Genomic DNA, 14,387 nt, shown 5'->3' with positions numbered 1-14,387 from the left:
AGAGCATTCTGTTCCCAGTGAAGCCACAGCGACTGATCCCTGGGAAGCTGGCCTGGCCTTTGCCCGCCTTCCAGAATGAAGGACGGCTCGGACCAATTGCCAGGGCCATCTGACCTGTGCATTACAGGGCATGGCGCTGCCCTCTGATAAGGGGCAGGCATCCAGTACCCCAGGAGAGGGTCAGTGCAGGAATCCAGTGGGCACATTCAGAGAGGCTGTTTTCCCATGAGTAGATTCAATCCTGATACACCCCACCCTCCCCAACCTCAGCCTTCGAAAGCAAGGCGAGGCCTTTCTCAGAAACCACGCTGCTTGCTGTTGGCTGCAGCAGATCTGCTTTCTGGTCCACATTTAACAATCAATTACTCAGCACATATCTCTGTCCTGGGAGGAGCTGGGCAGATTGCAGGCACTGTCTTTGATGGCACAGCTGACTTCTTGGGAAACTGAGGCCTGGGGTTTAAAGCAACTCACCCCAAATGACAGAACTAGCAACTGGTAGAGGCTAAATTTAAACCTAAGGAGGAGAGGTAAAGGGGCAATGTAGGTCACAGAGTACAATGTTTGGGTTAGACAGGAGAATAAGTTTCTGAGATCTGTGGCACAGCATGGTGGGTGACCATAGTTACGAATGTATTATATATTTCAAAATTGCTAAGAGTAAATTTTCAGTGTTCTCATCACGCCCACAAAAATACACAGGTGAAGTTATGGATATGTTAATTAGCTTGATTTACTCATTCTACAATTTACACATGTATCAAAACATCACATTGTACCCCATAAATATAAACAATTATTGTCAATTGCAAATACCAATAAAAAATATAAATGACCAATGAAGATCTGAAAAGCTATTCAATTTCCCTAGTAATTAGAGGGAGGAAAATTAACATCATGTGATCCTTTGGCAAACTTTATCGCAGCAGTAACTCCCAGCATCACCAAGGTCAACAAGAAGCCAGTGTTCTCCTGAACAGCACATAGGAGTTCCGTTCATTCAGGTCAAGAAATTTACCCTGAAGAAATCAAGGGAGGAGGAATATGTTTCGATAACAATGTTGGTACAAGTATGGTTGATAATAAAGTTTTCTGCTGGGTGCAGTGGCTCACGCCTGTAATCCCAGCACTTTGGGAGGCCAACGTGGGCAGATTGCTTGAGTTCAGGAGTTTGAAACCATCCTGGGCAACATGGTGAAACCCTATCTCTGTAAAAACCATTAAAAAATTAGTTGGGTGTGGTGGCAAATGCTTGTAGTCCCAGCTATTCAGGAGGCCGAGGCAGGAGGATCAGCTGAGCCTGGGGAGGTTGAGGCTGTAGTGGACCGTGATTGCGCCATTGCACTCCAGCCTGGGCCAATAAAGCAAGACCCTGTCTCAAAAAAAATTAATAAAGTTTTCATATGAAATCTATACATAAAAGGATATATACCAAAACATAAACATTAACACTATTCATAGCTGCACAGCGGAGGTAATAGTGTTTTTTTCTGTATTTTTGATGAATGTTATTTTTCAGTAACACTTCTGCAGGATTATAGTAGAGGTGAGGAAGGCCGCTTGCACCTGGACAGATACAATGCATTTGTTTTTAATAAACTAGACCTTCCTGCCCTAAGCAGGCCAAGGAGGAGGAGGAGGACTTCTGGCCAGGAGCAGGGTTTCCACGCAGGCACTGGTGCCACCGAGGGCCGACTGGGCTTGGTTTCACCGCGTTGCCTGCAGGGAGGGCTGTTTCAGGAGCAGGAGTCAGCCCTTCTTGTCTGGAGGACTGTCGGAGGTGGGCGTCAGTGATAGCGACAGGAGGCAGACAAATGCCCAGCAGACAGAGGCGGATCCCCGGTGAAGCCCCACCTCCAAGTTGAAGACAGTTTAAAGCCTGAAAGCCAAGCTATCCTTGGACCGGACTGACAACTTGTCTTGCTGTTTGGTGCACTTCCCTCTGATGGATCCCCACTCTTCACCTATTTTACATATACCCACCTTTTCCTAATTGGTTTCCCACACTGTCGTGTCCACCTTTGAGTGGCATCTTTGCTTTAACCTTTTTTTGTTTGTTTGTTTTTGAGACAGAGTCTCGCTCTGTCACCCAGGCTGGAGTGCAGTGGAAAAATCTCGGCTCACTGCAACCTCTGCCTCCCGGGTTCAAGTGATTCTCCTGCCTCAGCCTCCCAAGTAGCTGGGATTACAGGTGCACAGTTTTGTATTTTTAGTAGAGACGGGGTTTCTCCATGTTGGTCAGGCTGGTCTCGAATTCCTAACCTCAGGTGATCTGCCTGCCTTGGCCTCCCAAAGTGCTGAGATTACAGGTGTGAGCCACCATGCCCAGGCTAGTTTTAACCTTTTTCTGCATACTCACAAGCCAATCAGCATGCACTCCCCAACCTGTACCTATAAAGACTCCAGATTCAGTCAGTAGAGGGGAGATGGCCTGACTTCGGGGAAGATGACCTGCCCTTCCCGGCCCTTCTCTAGCTCCCCTCTCCACTGGGAGCTGTATTTGTTGCTCAGTAAAATTCTCAGCCTTCACCATCCTTCAAGTGTCCATATGACTTCATTCTTCTTAGATGCTGGGCAAGAGTGGGACCCACCTAGTGTGGGTACCCAGAAAGGCTGTCACACTAGCCCTTTTTCCTTGCCAGTGGAGGGCAGCCACCCCACATGACAAGGCAGGGGGACAACTGAGCTGCTAACACACCACCATCCACAAACGGCAGAACTAAAGGAGCACTGTAATGCTGCCTCTGGGGCTTTGGGGTCACAGGCACCCTCACCCGGGTGCTGCAACACGCCTAGTCTGGCCGCAGGTCCTGCATGGAGCTTGCTCCTGCGTCTGCACCTGGAATGGCCAGCCAGATCCGACACTCGCTTGCTCATGTGCTCCCTCCCACAAGGAGTTGAGCACAGTGAGCTGAGTAGACGGGGCGCCCCTTCTGTGAGTCCTGTGAAAGGACCAAGAAAAACCCTGCATTATCAGGAGAGGGAACATCAGGCCACAGCCTGGCCAGATTTTCTGGTCAAGAGGCCTCATTGAGGAGAACATTCCATGCAGACTTGAGATCTAAGTCCCCTCTGTGTGTTTATTTCATCAGGATGGGCAGATTATTCTCCCTGAGTGCCTCCTCAGCTCACGGATCACTCTTGCCCCTTTCCCGAACCTTGGTCTCCAAATGTGTTAGGAAATCTGGATGTTACCTGGGAAGACCAAGACCGCAGTGACTGGGAGCTGGGGACGGGATGGGTCTGGCTTTTGGAAACTCAATGCCCCACATTCAGCAATGACCCACAGATGTGGACCAGCTCTTTGTTGTCCCAGGAAGTGGGAAGGGGTGGGGGTTTGCACAGGGTCAGTGTGGTCACCTGGACACACAGGGAAGCTGCAAGATGGCTGTTAGCAAGAGGCAAGTACCAGGTGAGCCCACCTGGCTCACAGCTTTAAACACCTCCATGGCTTGGTGACTCCAAGGTTTCATCTCCAGCCATGCCTTTGTCCTGAATGCCGCTCATGAGTCCACATGCCCCCTCTGCACCTCACTCAGCATCTGAAAGGTGACTCGACTTCACACCTCAATCAGTCCTGACCTTTCCCCATAAATGTCAGTTGCTGTAACCGAGAACCAGGTATCATCCCTGACTCCCCTCTCTCACGCCACGTTCCATCAGAGGGCAAGCCTGTGGCTGTGCCCGCAAAATGTCCAGGATCTGACTGCTTTCCATTTACCAAGTGCCCCCATCCCAGCCTCTGTCCTCTCTCAGCCCCAGTGCATGTCTCCCTGCCTCCTGCCCCCCGCCCCCAGTCTGTTCTCGGCTCAACAGCCAGACTATCCCATCAAAATGTGAGTCACATGCTGTCACTCCACTGCTCAGAACTTTCCAAGGTCTTCTCATGTTGCTCAGAATAAAAGCCAGGGTCGTTCTGAGGGCTTCAGCGGCCCTGTGGACTCCCAGACCTCTCCTGCTGCTTCCTTCCACATTGACACAGCGATAGCCACGCCCGCCACCTCCCTGGGCCTCCGGCACTGCTCCACCTCAGTCAAAGCCCAGCTAGAATTATTGATGCAAATCCCTACAGCCAAGATCATCAAGATATCAACTGCCAAGCTTTCTGGCCAGGGATTTCAGTTGTAGAACTGTTTGCAACACTTAGCTGCAATGGAAGTGCCAATTCTGGAACTGGTTTCCGTGTTGTTGGCTCACTTCTTCTTACCCCTGAGCACACTTGGAAGGCTACAGACTTAGATAAGTGAGGAGGAGGCGAGAGGCATTTGAATTACATGGTTATTATTTTTTTCTTTACCTGGGAGTGAACTCTACTCTGTCTTGAGAAAGAATTCTTGACTTGCCTTGCAGATGAGAAATGCTGCCGTGGAGGCTGAGTAGAGGCAGGAACAGCTGCCTTCCCTTTAAGACATGGAGATGACCCTGGGGAGGGCAGCAAAGGCATCTGCAGAACCTTCCGGGCTGTTTCCCCCTGGACAGGAATGCAGGGAGCTGCAGGAAGGGTCACCATGGCCCTCTGTACCTTGGAATACACTAAGATCTCCAGGGTGTGGTGGTCCTATGCCCACACATCCCACTGTTAGGAGTGTCCTCACAGTTATATCCTGCCATGTGCAAAATGGCTGCAAGTTCAAGGCTGTGCATCGCAGTGTCCTGTGCAAAAAACCGTGAAAAGATCGGGAACAAGTTATGCAAATCAACAGGTGACTGGTTAATTAAGTGCATCCACATGATGGAATGTTATGGAGCTCTCAAAAAGAATAGGGCAGTCAACTGATGATGAATCACATTAACTTAATAAGGAAGAAAAACCACTTTATTATAGCAAATAGATGGAGAAAAAAGGACACTAATTCATGATAAAAAGTCAAAGACATCCTGAGAAAACCTACAGCTAGCTTCATATTTAATGATGAGATATTGGATTCTCTCCCAATAAGATCAAGAACATGGCAAGAATGTTCACTGCCACTTCTTCCAAATTACATTAGAGATCCTAGAGATTGCAATAAGGCAAGAAAAAAATTTAAAAAGACATAGATTGGGAAGAAATAAGTAAATTAGCACAATTCACAAGATTGTTATGTAGTAAAGAGTTAACACAACAGGCCCTAACTACTCTGTTTGGAAAGGCCTGCCTGCAAGGTAGGCCCTTGAGTGGCATCTGGGAATTTAGATTTGGGTAGGGTTCTCACCACTCTAATAGATAAGAGTAGCTCACTGTGCCTAGACTGTTGGTACAAATAGTATGCCTTTTGGTTCACTTGCTTTCCTTCTGGAGGTCTAGAATTTTGACACATGCCAAGCAGAGGCTGGATATGGTATAAGGCCAGCACTCCTGAAAAGTCCTGGCTGCTTAATCTCAAATGTGCTTCCTGATTGGTAACATGTCACACATATTGTCACAACTTGTTGCTGGGAAAATTAAGCATGTCCTGCATGACCCCACTGGGAGAAACCCTTTGAAGTTTATGCCTGGTCTCCCCCAGACTCTGCTCTCATGCACCTTTTCCCTCTGCTGATGTTGACTTTTATCCTTTCCCTGGAAGCCGCAGTTTTCTGAGCCTTCTTAGTGAATCATCAGACCTGAGGGTGGTCTTGACCGTCCCCCACAATAGTTATGCAGAAAATCCTAAGAAGTCTACAAAAAAAGCTACTAGAACTAATAAGTGAATTTAGTGAGGTTGCAGGATACAAGGTTAATATCAAAAATCTATTTTATTTCTATTCTTGCAAAAAAGTAATCGTACCAATTTTTTGATAACATTTACTATGTTGAAAACACAGCAGACTTAGAATGAAATTTTAATTAAAAATATGGAAGACTTACTGTATTTTAGAAACCACAATTATTTCTGAGAGAAATTAAAGAACAGCTAAATAAATAAATGGGTGTGCCACGTTTACATATTGGTGATGTGTTTACATGCTGGTTACGTATTGGACTGGTGATACAGCACCATTTCAACCAAGTGAGAAATGAAGAATCTTTTCAATGAAAAAATCAGCAGTTAAAAAAACAATAAAAACTTTTGAGTCGTATAGATACCCAAATGGAGAAAAATGAATTTTGACTCCAACTCGTATCATTTACAAAACTGAAATGGATTATTAACCTAAATGGAAAAGGCAAGCCAATAAAATCTTTAAAAAATATATAAGAAAATGATCTTGGTTAGGCAAAGATTTTCAAACAGGATGATAAAAATTACTAACCATTAAAAAAAAAGGAAAAAAGTGGACATTGATGAAATTATAACTTCTTTTCATCAAAAGAAAATACTACGAGAATGAAAAGGCAATTCACCAGGAGGGGAAAGTTATTTGCAATGACACTTTAATCCCCTGGAGGACTCACGTCCACATTATATTATGATGGTGCAAACGTAATTGCGGCTTTTGCTACTTCAATAACAAAAACTGCAGCTACTTTGGCACCAACCTAATATAAGGGGGTCTTACAAATCATGGAGAAAATGACTGGCACGCTGATGCTTTTAAGATGAGAAAGAGGCTTGGGCAAAATGACCAATGTATGTGAAAATATGCTCAACATCATTCGTCATCAGGAAAATGCAAATTAAAACCATAGGAGCTACTGCATCTCCACCAGAATGGCAAAGAAAAAGGCTGACAAGCCTGTTGTAGAGATGTGTTCTCTGGTTGCTGATGAGGTGCACGTGGGAGCAACCCCTTGGGGAGATTGGCAGCATCTCTTAAAGCCAAGCGTTCATGTACCCTATCAGCCAACAACCCTACTCCTGGGAGTGTTCCCAGGGATGCAACCTTCATGCTCACCAGAAGACATGTGCAAGAATATTAATAGTGACATTATTTGTAAATAGCTAAAAAAAGAAAAAAGAAACAGTTGGCAGTAGCCCAAATATCAATCAGCGGTAGAATGAATAATTTGAAGTACAGCCACACAGTGGAAAAATGCATGGCAACTGAAAGAAACCAAGAAAGCAGCAATGGCTACGTCCAGCAGCATGGCTGAGTCTGCACACAGGATGTTGAGCGAAGGAAGCAGACCTGAGACGAATGTGTGTACCGCGTGAGTCCCTCTATATGGTGGCCAAGGGCAGGAAGGACTTACTATTATAATTAAAGACAGAAGCGTGTTTACCTCCAGGGACCGTGGAGCTGGGTGGAGTAACCTAGCTGGAAGGGAACAGGGTGCTGCCTTGAGGGCTCATGAAATATTCTAGGCCTTGGTCCAGTTACTCAGGAGTAGGCAAATGTGAGTCATCCCTCTGCACCTGAAATGAATGCATTTCGTGTCTGTAGATGGTATCTTTTCATTAGGAAAGGAAGAAAGCCAGACAGCTCATGCAAATGCACCTGCCGAGGATGAGGCTGGGCTGGGACCAGAACCACAGGTGTGGATAGGGGCCTGTAACAAGAAAGCTGTAAGGGGGTCTCCTGGAGGGAGATGCTGATGGGAGAGCAGCGGCTGCAGTGGCTTTTGTAGATGCCCTCTGGGTGCAGAAGAAGCTGATGGAGGACAGAGCCCCTGAGCAGACGACAAAAGTGGGAGCTTGGAAACCTGGGCCCCTGTTGGTGACCAGCATTTACTGCCCCCTGACCAAGGGCGAGGCCCTCATCTCAATCCTTGCTGTACAGTGACTCAGACTCCCTAAGATAGGTGGGCCTCATGCTTGCCATTGCTCCCACTTAACAAGGAGGGGACAGCAGTGCCAGGTCTCAGTTTTGTCCAGTTCACAGCAAGTGCAGAGCCAACATCCTTATTGCCCAGCACTAGAGTCCTCATGCTTAAGCACAAAGCTGTTAAGTTCTGTTTCCCACCACACTCTTTCCTTTCTTTTTTTTATTTTTGAGATGGAGTCTTTCTCTGTCACCCAGGCTGGAATGCAATGGCATGATCTTGGCTCACTGCAACCTCCCCCTCCCAGGTTCAGGTGATTTTCCTGCCTCAGCCTCCTGAGTACCTGGGACTACAGGTGCATGCCACCACACCTGGCTATTTTATTTTTTAGTAGAGTTGGAGTTTCGCCATGTTGGCCAGGCTGGTCTCTAACTCCTGACCTCAGGTAATCCGCCTGCCTCATCCTCCGAAAGTGCTGGGATTACAGGCATGAACCACAGCACCCGGCCACTCTTTCCTTTCTTTATGAGGCAGGATCCTGCTCCATTGCCTAGGCTGGAGTGCAGTGGTGCGATCATGGCTCACTGCAGCCTTGGCCTCAAACTCCTGGGCTCAAGGGATCCTCCCACGTCAGCCTCCTGAGTAGCTTGGGCTACAGGTGTGTGCCACCACACTCAGATAACTTTTTAATTTTTTGTAGAATCAGGGTTTTGCTATGTTGCCCAGGCTGGTCTTGAATTCCTGGCTTCAAGGCATTCTCCTACCTTGGCCTCCCAAAGTGCTGGGATTACAGAAGTGAACCACTGCACCTGGCCCACACTCGTGCTTATAGCCTTCTGTCTCTTTTTTTCTGATAGAATTCTAACAGTCCCAAAGCTCTGTCCTCCAGACCCTTAGCACCTAGGGCAGCAAATTTGGAGGAAAAAGAGGGTTTCCCAGTTGAGTCCCAGTGACGACGGTCAACATCTGGTTGGCCATCACACGATGTTCATGGAGGTGGCCTTAGGAACTGGTCCCTGACATATGGAAGTGAGGATGTTAAAGTCCACTACTCCAGCAGGGTGTGGTGGCAGGCATCCATAGTCCCAGCTACTGGGGAGATTGAGGCAGGAGAATCGCTTGAGGCCAGGAGTTTGTGTACAGCCTGGGCAACATAGCAAGATTCCATCTCAAATTTGTTTTCATGTGAACGACTCCATGGAGGCCCCCTGCGTTCACCTGCCGACTGGCAGAGACAGTGCCATCATGCCCCTCAGTCAGGCTTCAGCAGTCCTGACTACCTTCTGTTTGCACAGCCTCAACTGTCAGGTTGAAATGTGTGGCATCTCCATGCTGAGCTGCCCCGTGTCCTTCCACAGCTGCCTGTTGCTGTCGTTTCAGCCCAGGTAAATGTCCCGCCCACATAAGTGAGCTGCATCTTCCTCTGCCCTTGCCTTGACCCAGCCAGACGACCTGGACCCTCCTTCTGCCTGCTCCACGTGTGCGGCTACCTCTCCTGTATCCCCAAGATACCTCCCACGCCTCCCCTGCTCAGAGCTGAGGGCAGGGATGCCCCATACTTCGAGCTCTCTCTTCAGCCTCCCTGTTTCTCAGCCATCCTGGCAAAAGTCTTAGGGCCTCTGTTGTCCTTGGTAGGACAGATCCCTGGAAGTTCTCACACTCCAAAACAACCATAAGGATGGAGATAGATAAAGTAGAAACATGAGCATAAAAGCAAAAAGGTAATATTCTGGGGCCGCTGCTGCCAGTGACTGATGCCCACACAGGGTGGGGCCCCTGAGGTCACGGTTGTGTTACAGCACAGTGGCATTATTGCACATGATGGTGGCCTGAGCCACCCAGAAGAGGCCACCTGACACCCAGCATCCCTGCTCAGTGAGGCAGGAAGGTTTGTAATGCCCTTTAGAGATCTTGGTGCATTTAAAAACATCCTGCTCTACCTAGTTTTTGTTAACTGGGTTATTCAGTTATAGAGAATGATTCATTCTCTAATGAAAAGAGCAGAAGGGTTGTGGGTGGGTTGCATTATAGGTGATTTTCAAACAGTTCTTTGTTTCAGTAGCTCTGGTTTGGCCTAGATGTTTTCACTGTTTAAGTCTTTCAGAATCTTTTTTTTTTTAATTTTTAAATAGGAAATGAGAACATCCCTGAACAAGACCAACAATTGCTGAATAAACACAAACCCCCTTGAGAATCACGCCAACAGGTGCTGCCTCTTCACCTGGGGACTGCAAAGGTGAGAGGGGAGGCGAGTGCCTCCCGGTGTCTGGAGAATCATATGGGGGTTGCTCTGGGAGTTTTAAGTTTCTCATGCGTGAAAGTTAGCGGTTTTACATTTTCTCTTGATGCTGGTTTTTACCTCTTCCTGCAGCTACTAAAAAAGGTTTCCTTGTAGGTGAAAATGGAACCGAATTAGTTCTGTGATCTTGTTCCATTCTAAAAGGGATTTGATTTTCCATTCATTCATCCCAAAACTGTTGCATACCTACTATGTGCCAGACTTTATTCTGGCCAGAAAAGATTCTTGATGTTACTGGTATTCAGTAATTTCTGTGGGCATGTACTCAAAAGCAGCCTGCAAAGTCCTGGAGCCAGGGGTCCTGGCAGAACCCTTAGGAGAGGGCTGGGTTTCTGTAACATGGCTGACACAGACCAGCAAGGCCACATTTAAACCAAGGCTGTGTGTGTGTGAGTTTTTTATTTTAATTTTAAGTTGCTGGGTACATGTGCAGGACATGCAGGTTTGTCACATAGGTAAACGTGTGCCATGGTGGTGTGTTGCACCTATCAAGCCATCACCTTGTTATTAAGCCCCACTTGCATTAGCTATTTATCCTGATGCTCTCCGTTCCCCCACCTCACCCCTGACAGGCGCCCGTGTGTGTTGCTCCCCTCCTTGTGTCCATGTGTTCTCACTGTTCAGCTCCCACTGATAAGTGAGAACATGCAGTGTTTGGTTTTCTGTTCCTGTGTTAGTTTACTGAGGATAATGGCTTCCAGCTCCATCCATCTCCCTGCAAAGGACATAATCTCATTCCTTTTCATGGCTGCGTAGTATTCCATGGTGTATATGTACCACATTTTCTTTATCCAGGTATGTTTATTAAGGGGAAGGCCCAACCATGCATTGTGTGTGGCCACCTGGTGAATGAAAAGCAGGTCGGGATTTTCTTCCAAATATACATATGTATATATAGGTATATGTATATTTACATAGGTAAATTGTATGTCGCAGGGGCATGGGGTACAGATTATTTCATCATCCAGGTAATAAGCATAGTACTCAATAGGTAGTTTTTTGATCCTCACCCTCCTCCCGTCCTCCACCCTCAAGGGGGCCCCACTCTCTATTGTTCCCCTCTTTGTGTCCGTGTGTACTCAATGCTTAGCTCTCACTTATAACTGAGAACATGTGGTATTTGGCTTTCTGTTCCTGCATATATATATATATATATATGTTTCAGTAGCTCTGGTTTGGCTTAGATGTTTTCACTGTTTAAGTCTTTCAGAATCTTTTTTTTTAATTTTTAAATAGGAAGTGAGAACATCCCCAAGCAAGACCAACAATTGCTGAATAAACACAAACCCCTTGAGAATCACGCCGACAGGTGCTGCCTCTTCACCTGGGGATTGCAAAGTTGAGAGGGGAGGCGAGTGCCTCCCGGTGTCTGGAGAATCATATGGGGGTGTGCTCCCTTTGGAGCACAAATATATATATATTTGAAATTCACAAACATTTGCATTTCTAGCCAGCGACACAAGCCGGCTATCACTGCTGAAAGTGAGGCAGCTTCCAGTCAAGGTCTAGGGACTTGACCTCGTTTGATCTGGCTACACTCCCACTGCTCGATTTAGACTCTGCCCAGACTAACAGCCAGAGTGTAGCCAGATCCAGACCTTACCAACACGCTCCTTCCTCCCCCATCCTACTAAGCTGGAATGCACTGTCAATATCCTTCATAGAAGACAGAGTTGGCTTCCAACAGTATCAGGGGATGCAGGCAAAGGGGATGATGGGGCCTGAGATAAGTTTCAGTTCAGTATAGAGGGGGCATCTGTGCCCAAATGACTAACCTTGGTAACTGGTACGACTTACTGTTCTCACTGAAAATACTATAGCTCTCCAAGTTTGAAAATAACATCAAGAATCTTTTCTGGCCAGAATAACATCCAGCACATAGTAAGTACGCAATAGTTTTGGGATGAATGAATGGAAAATCAAATCCTAAGAGGAAGCTTCCTTCCAGGCTGATCATACGTCATTGTCATAGGTGTCTCCATTGAAACACTCAATCAGGAGTGGGCAAACTGATTCTGAAAAGGGCCAGGGAGTAAATATTTGGGGCTTTATAGGCCATGAGGTCTCTGCTGCGATTACTCACCTCTGCCATTTCAGCGAGAAAACAACCGCAGACAATAAACACAGAATCAAATCAGCATGTTCCAATACAACTTTATTTACTAAAGCAGTCAGTTGGCCAGATTTGGCCTGCAGGCCATGGTTTGCCAACCCCTGCACTAGACACGCTCACCGCTCCTACAGGACAGAGACTGCGTCCCCCATCCCCTTAGGACCGAGAACTAGATGTTTTAATTAAGTACATACATATTAAAACTGCCTCTCCCTTTTACGATTCTGTTTTAAGAACTTTAAAAAATGTTGCAAAATTCTTAGGTATTATGTGAGGGGTAGGTTGAAAGGCTGAAGGTACCAACCTTGCTTCAGAGGGAATAGTGTGAAGCCATTTCCTTCCTGAAACTTGGATTTGGGACTGAGAGGCGTGAGAATTGTGCTCTAGGGAACAGCCACCAGGGGGAGCGCAGTGCACAGAGAAGTAACCTGCTTTGCACCCAGAAACCAGCGGTGAAATCTAGAGGCTCGAAGGTGCAGGCTACTCATGGGATGTGCTGCGTGCTCACTTGGGGTACAGGAGCTGGGATTCTGGGTGCAAATGAGGGAACAAGATGCTGTTTTCTCACACTCTACCCTTCCAAAGGTTTCGTGGTTTTGATTTGTGCACATATTACTTCTGCAAATATATGCTTAAGTATTGTACATGTGATGTCGTCAGGACTAGACCAAGATGCATGGAACCCAGGGGAACAAGCTTCAGCCCAAATTACTTACATAATTGACTGATATGTGTTTAGGGAAGGGGCTGAGTGCTATGAGGGGGAGCAGAGGGAGTTCAGCTTCACCCAGATCCCCCGAAATTCAGTTCAGGCTCCACCTGCACACCCCATCAAGCCCTCCAGGCAAAGCATGGTATCATCCACACAGGACCATTTTCCAGCTTTCTGTTGCTATCCAAATATATCCCTTGGCCCAAATGACCACATTTTCATCCAGTGGAACCAGGAATACTATAAAGCAGTGAAAAACAAACCACAGCTACACACATCAACATGGGTGCACCACCAGAGGACGAATACAATAAACAGGCCACAGGAGAAACATATGAGGTGGTTATTTTATTTGCAGAAAGCCCCAAATCAGGCAAAACCAATTATCTTCTCTAGGGATATATCCAGGTGTGGCAAAAGGGCTAAAAAGAGCAAGAGAATTATTAAGCAAAATGTTAGGGTGCTGGATATCTTTGGGAGGAAGACCTAAACAAGAAGTGTGAAGAATATGTGATGTCTTATACTGAGTAGCAGGTTATTAACTTATTTATTAAAACAAGGCCAGGTGAGGTGGCTTACACCTATAATCCCAGCATTTGGGAGCCTGAGGTGGGAGGTTAGCTTGAGGCCAGGAGTTCAGGACCAGCCTGGGTAATATAGCAAGACCCTGTCTCTACAAAAAAAAAAAAAAAAAAAAAAATTAGCCAGGCATGGTGTTGTGCACCTGTAGTCTCAGCTAATCGGGAGGCTGAGGTGGGAGGAGCATGTGATCCCCCAGGATGTGGAAGCTGCAGTGGGCTATGATCACGCCATTGCATTCTAGTCCAGCCTAGTGACATAGCAAGGCTCCGTCTGTTAGAAAAAAATAAGGCCAGGTGTGATGGCTCAGGCCTGTAATCCCAGCACTGTGGGAAGCTAAGGCTGAGGTTTGAGACCAGCTGGGGCAACATGGCGAAATCCTGTTTCTACTAGAAATACAAAATATTAGCCAGGTGTGGTGGTGCATGCTTGTAGTTCCAGCTACTCAGGATACTAAGGTGGGAGGATCGTTTCAGCCTGGAAGGTCGAGGCTATGGTGAGCTATGATGGTTCCACTGCACTCCAGCCTGGGCAACACAGCAAGACTCTGTCTCAAAAAAAAAAAAAGTCATCCCTAACATGTATATACATTACATATATCTTGTTTTACATCATAATAACATAGTATAAAATAAAAATAGAAATAATCCCTTCTGCATATGTATCTCAGGGTGCAGCCCTGGGGAGACAGAGAAGCTTAGATGTGGGGAAGCTCTCATCTGGCCATTAGGGTTTGCAGTGTGGCTTTCTAGAAGCTGTAAGGGTGAATGAACCGCAGATGCTCAGCCCCACCCAGAGAACTGCAGCTGGTGTGGAAAGTAGATTGGGAGGCATGACAAGCGACAGCTGTAGTGAGAGACATCGGGTCTGGAACACAGTGACTCAAGGCAGAGGACTGTCCCAGGGTACAGGATCCAGGCTGATGCCCATGTGCCACTGCACCGCTGGCTCAGATGCCCCCGTGACCCCTGCAGCTCCCGGGGCTCCTGGGAATGCCACTGGCGGTGCCCCACACTGGGTGGTAGCTGCCTTTGTATTTACCCAGCCATGCCTTGCCTCCCTGAGCACTGGGCTGCTT

Source organism: Nomascus leucogenys, chromosome 4, assembly GCF_006542625.1.
Source record: "Nomascus leucogenys isolate Asia chromosome 4, Asia_NLE_v1, whole genome shotgun sequence".
NCBI lineage: Eukaryota > Metazoa > Chordata > Mammalia > Primates > Hylobatidae > Nomascus > Nomascus leucogenys.
The sequence above is the reverse complement of the archived record's forward strand: the minus strand, read 5'-3'. Positions refer to the sequence as shown.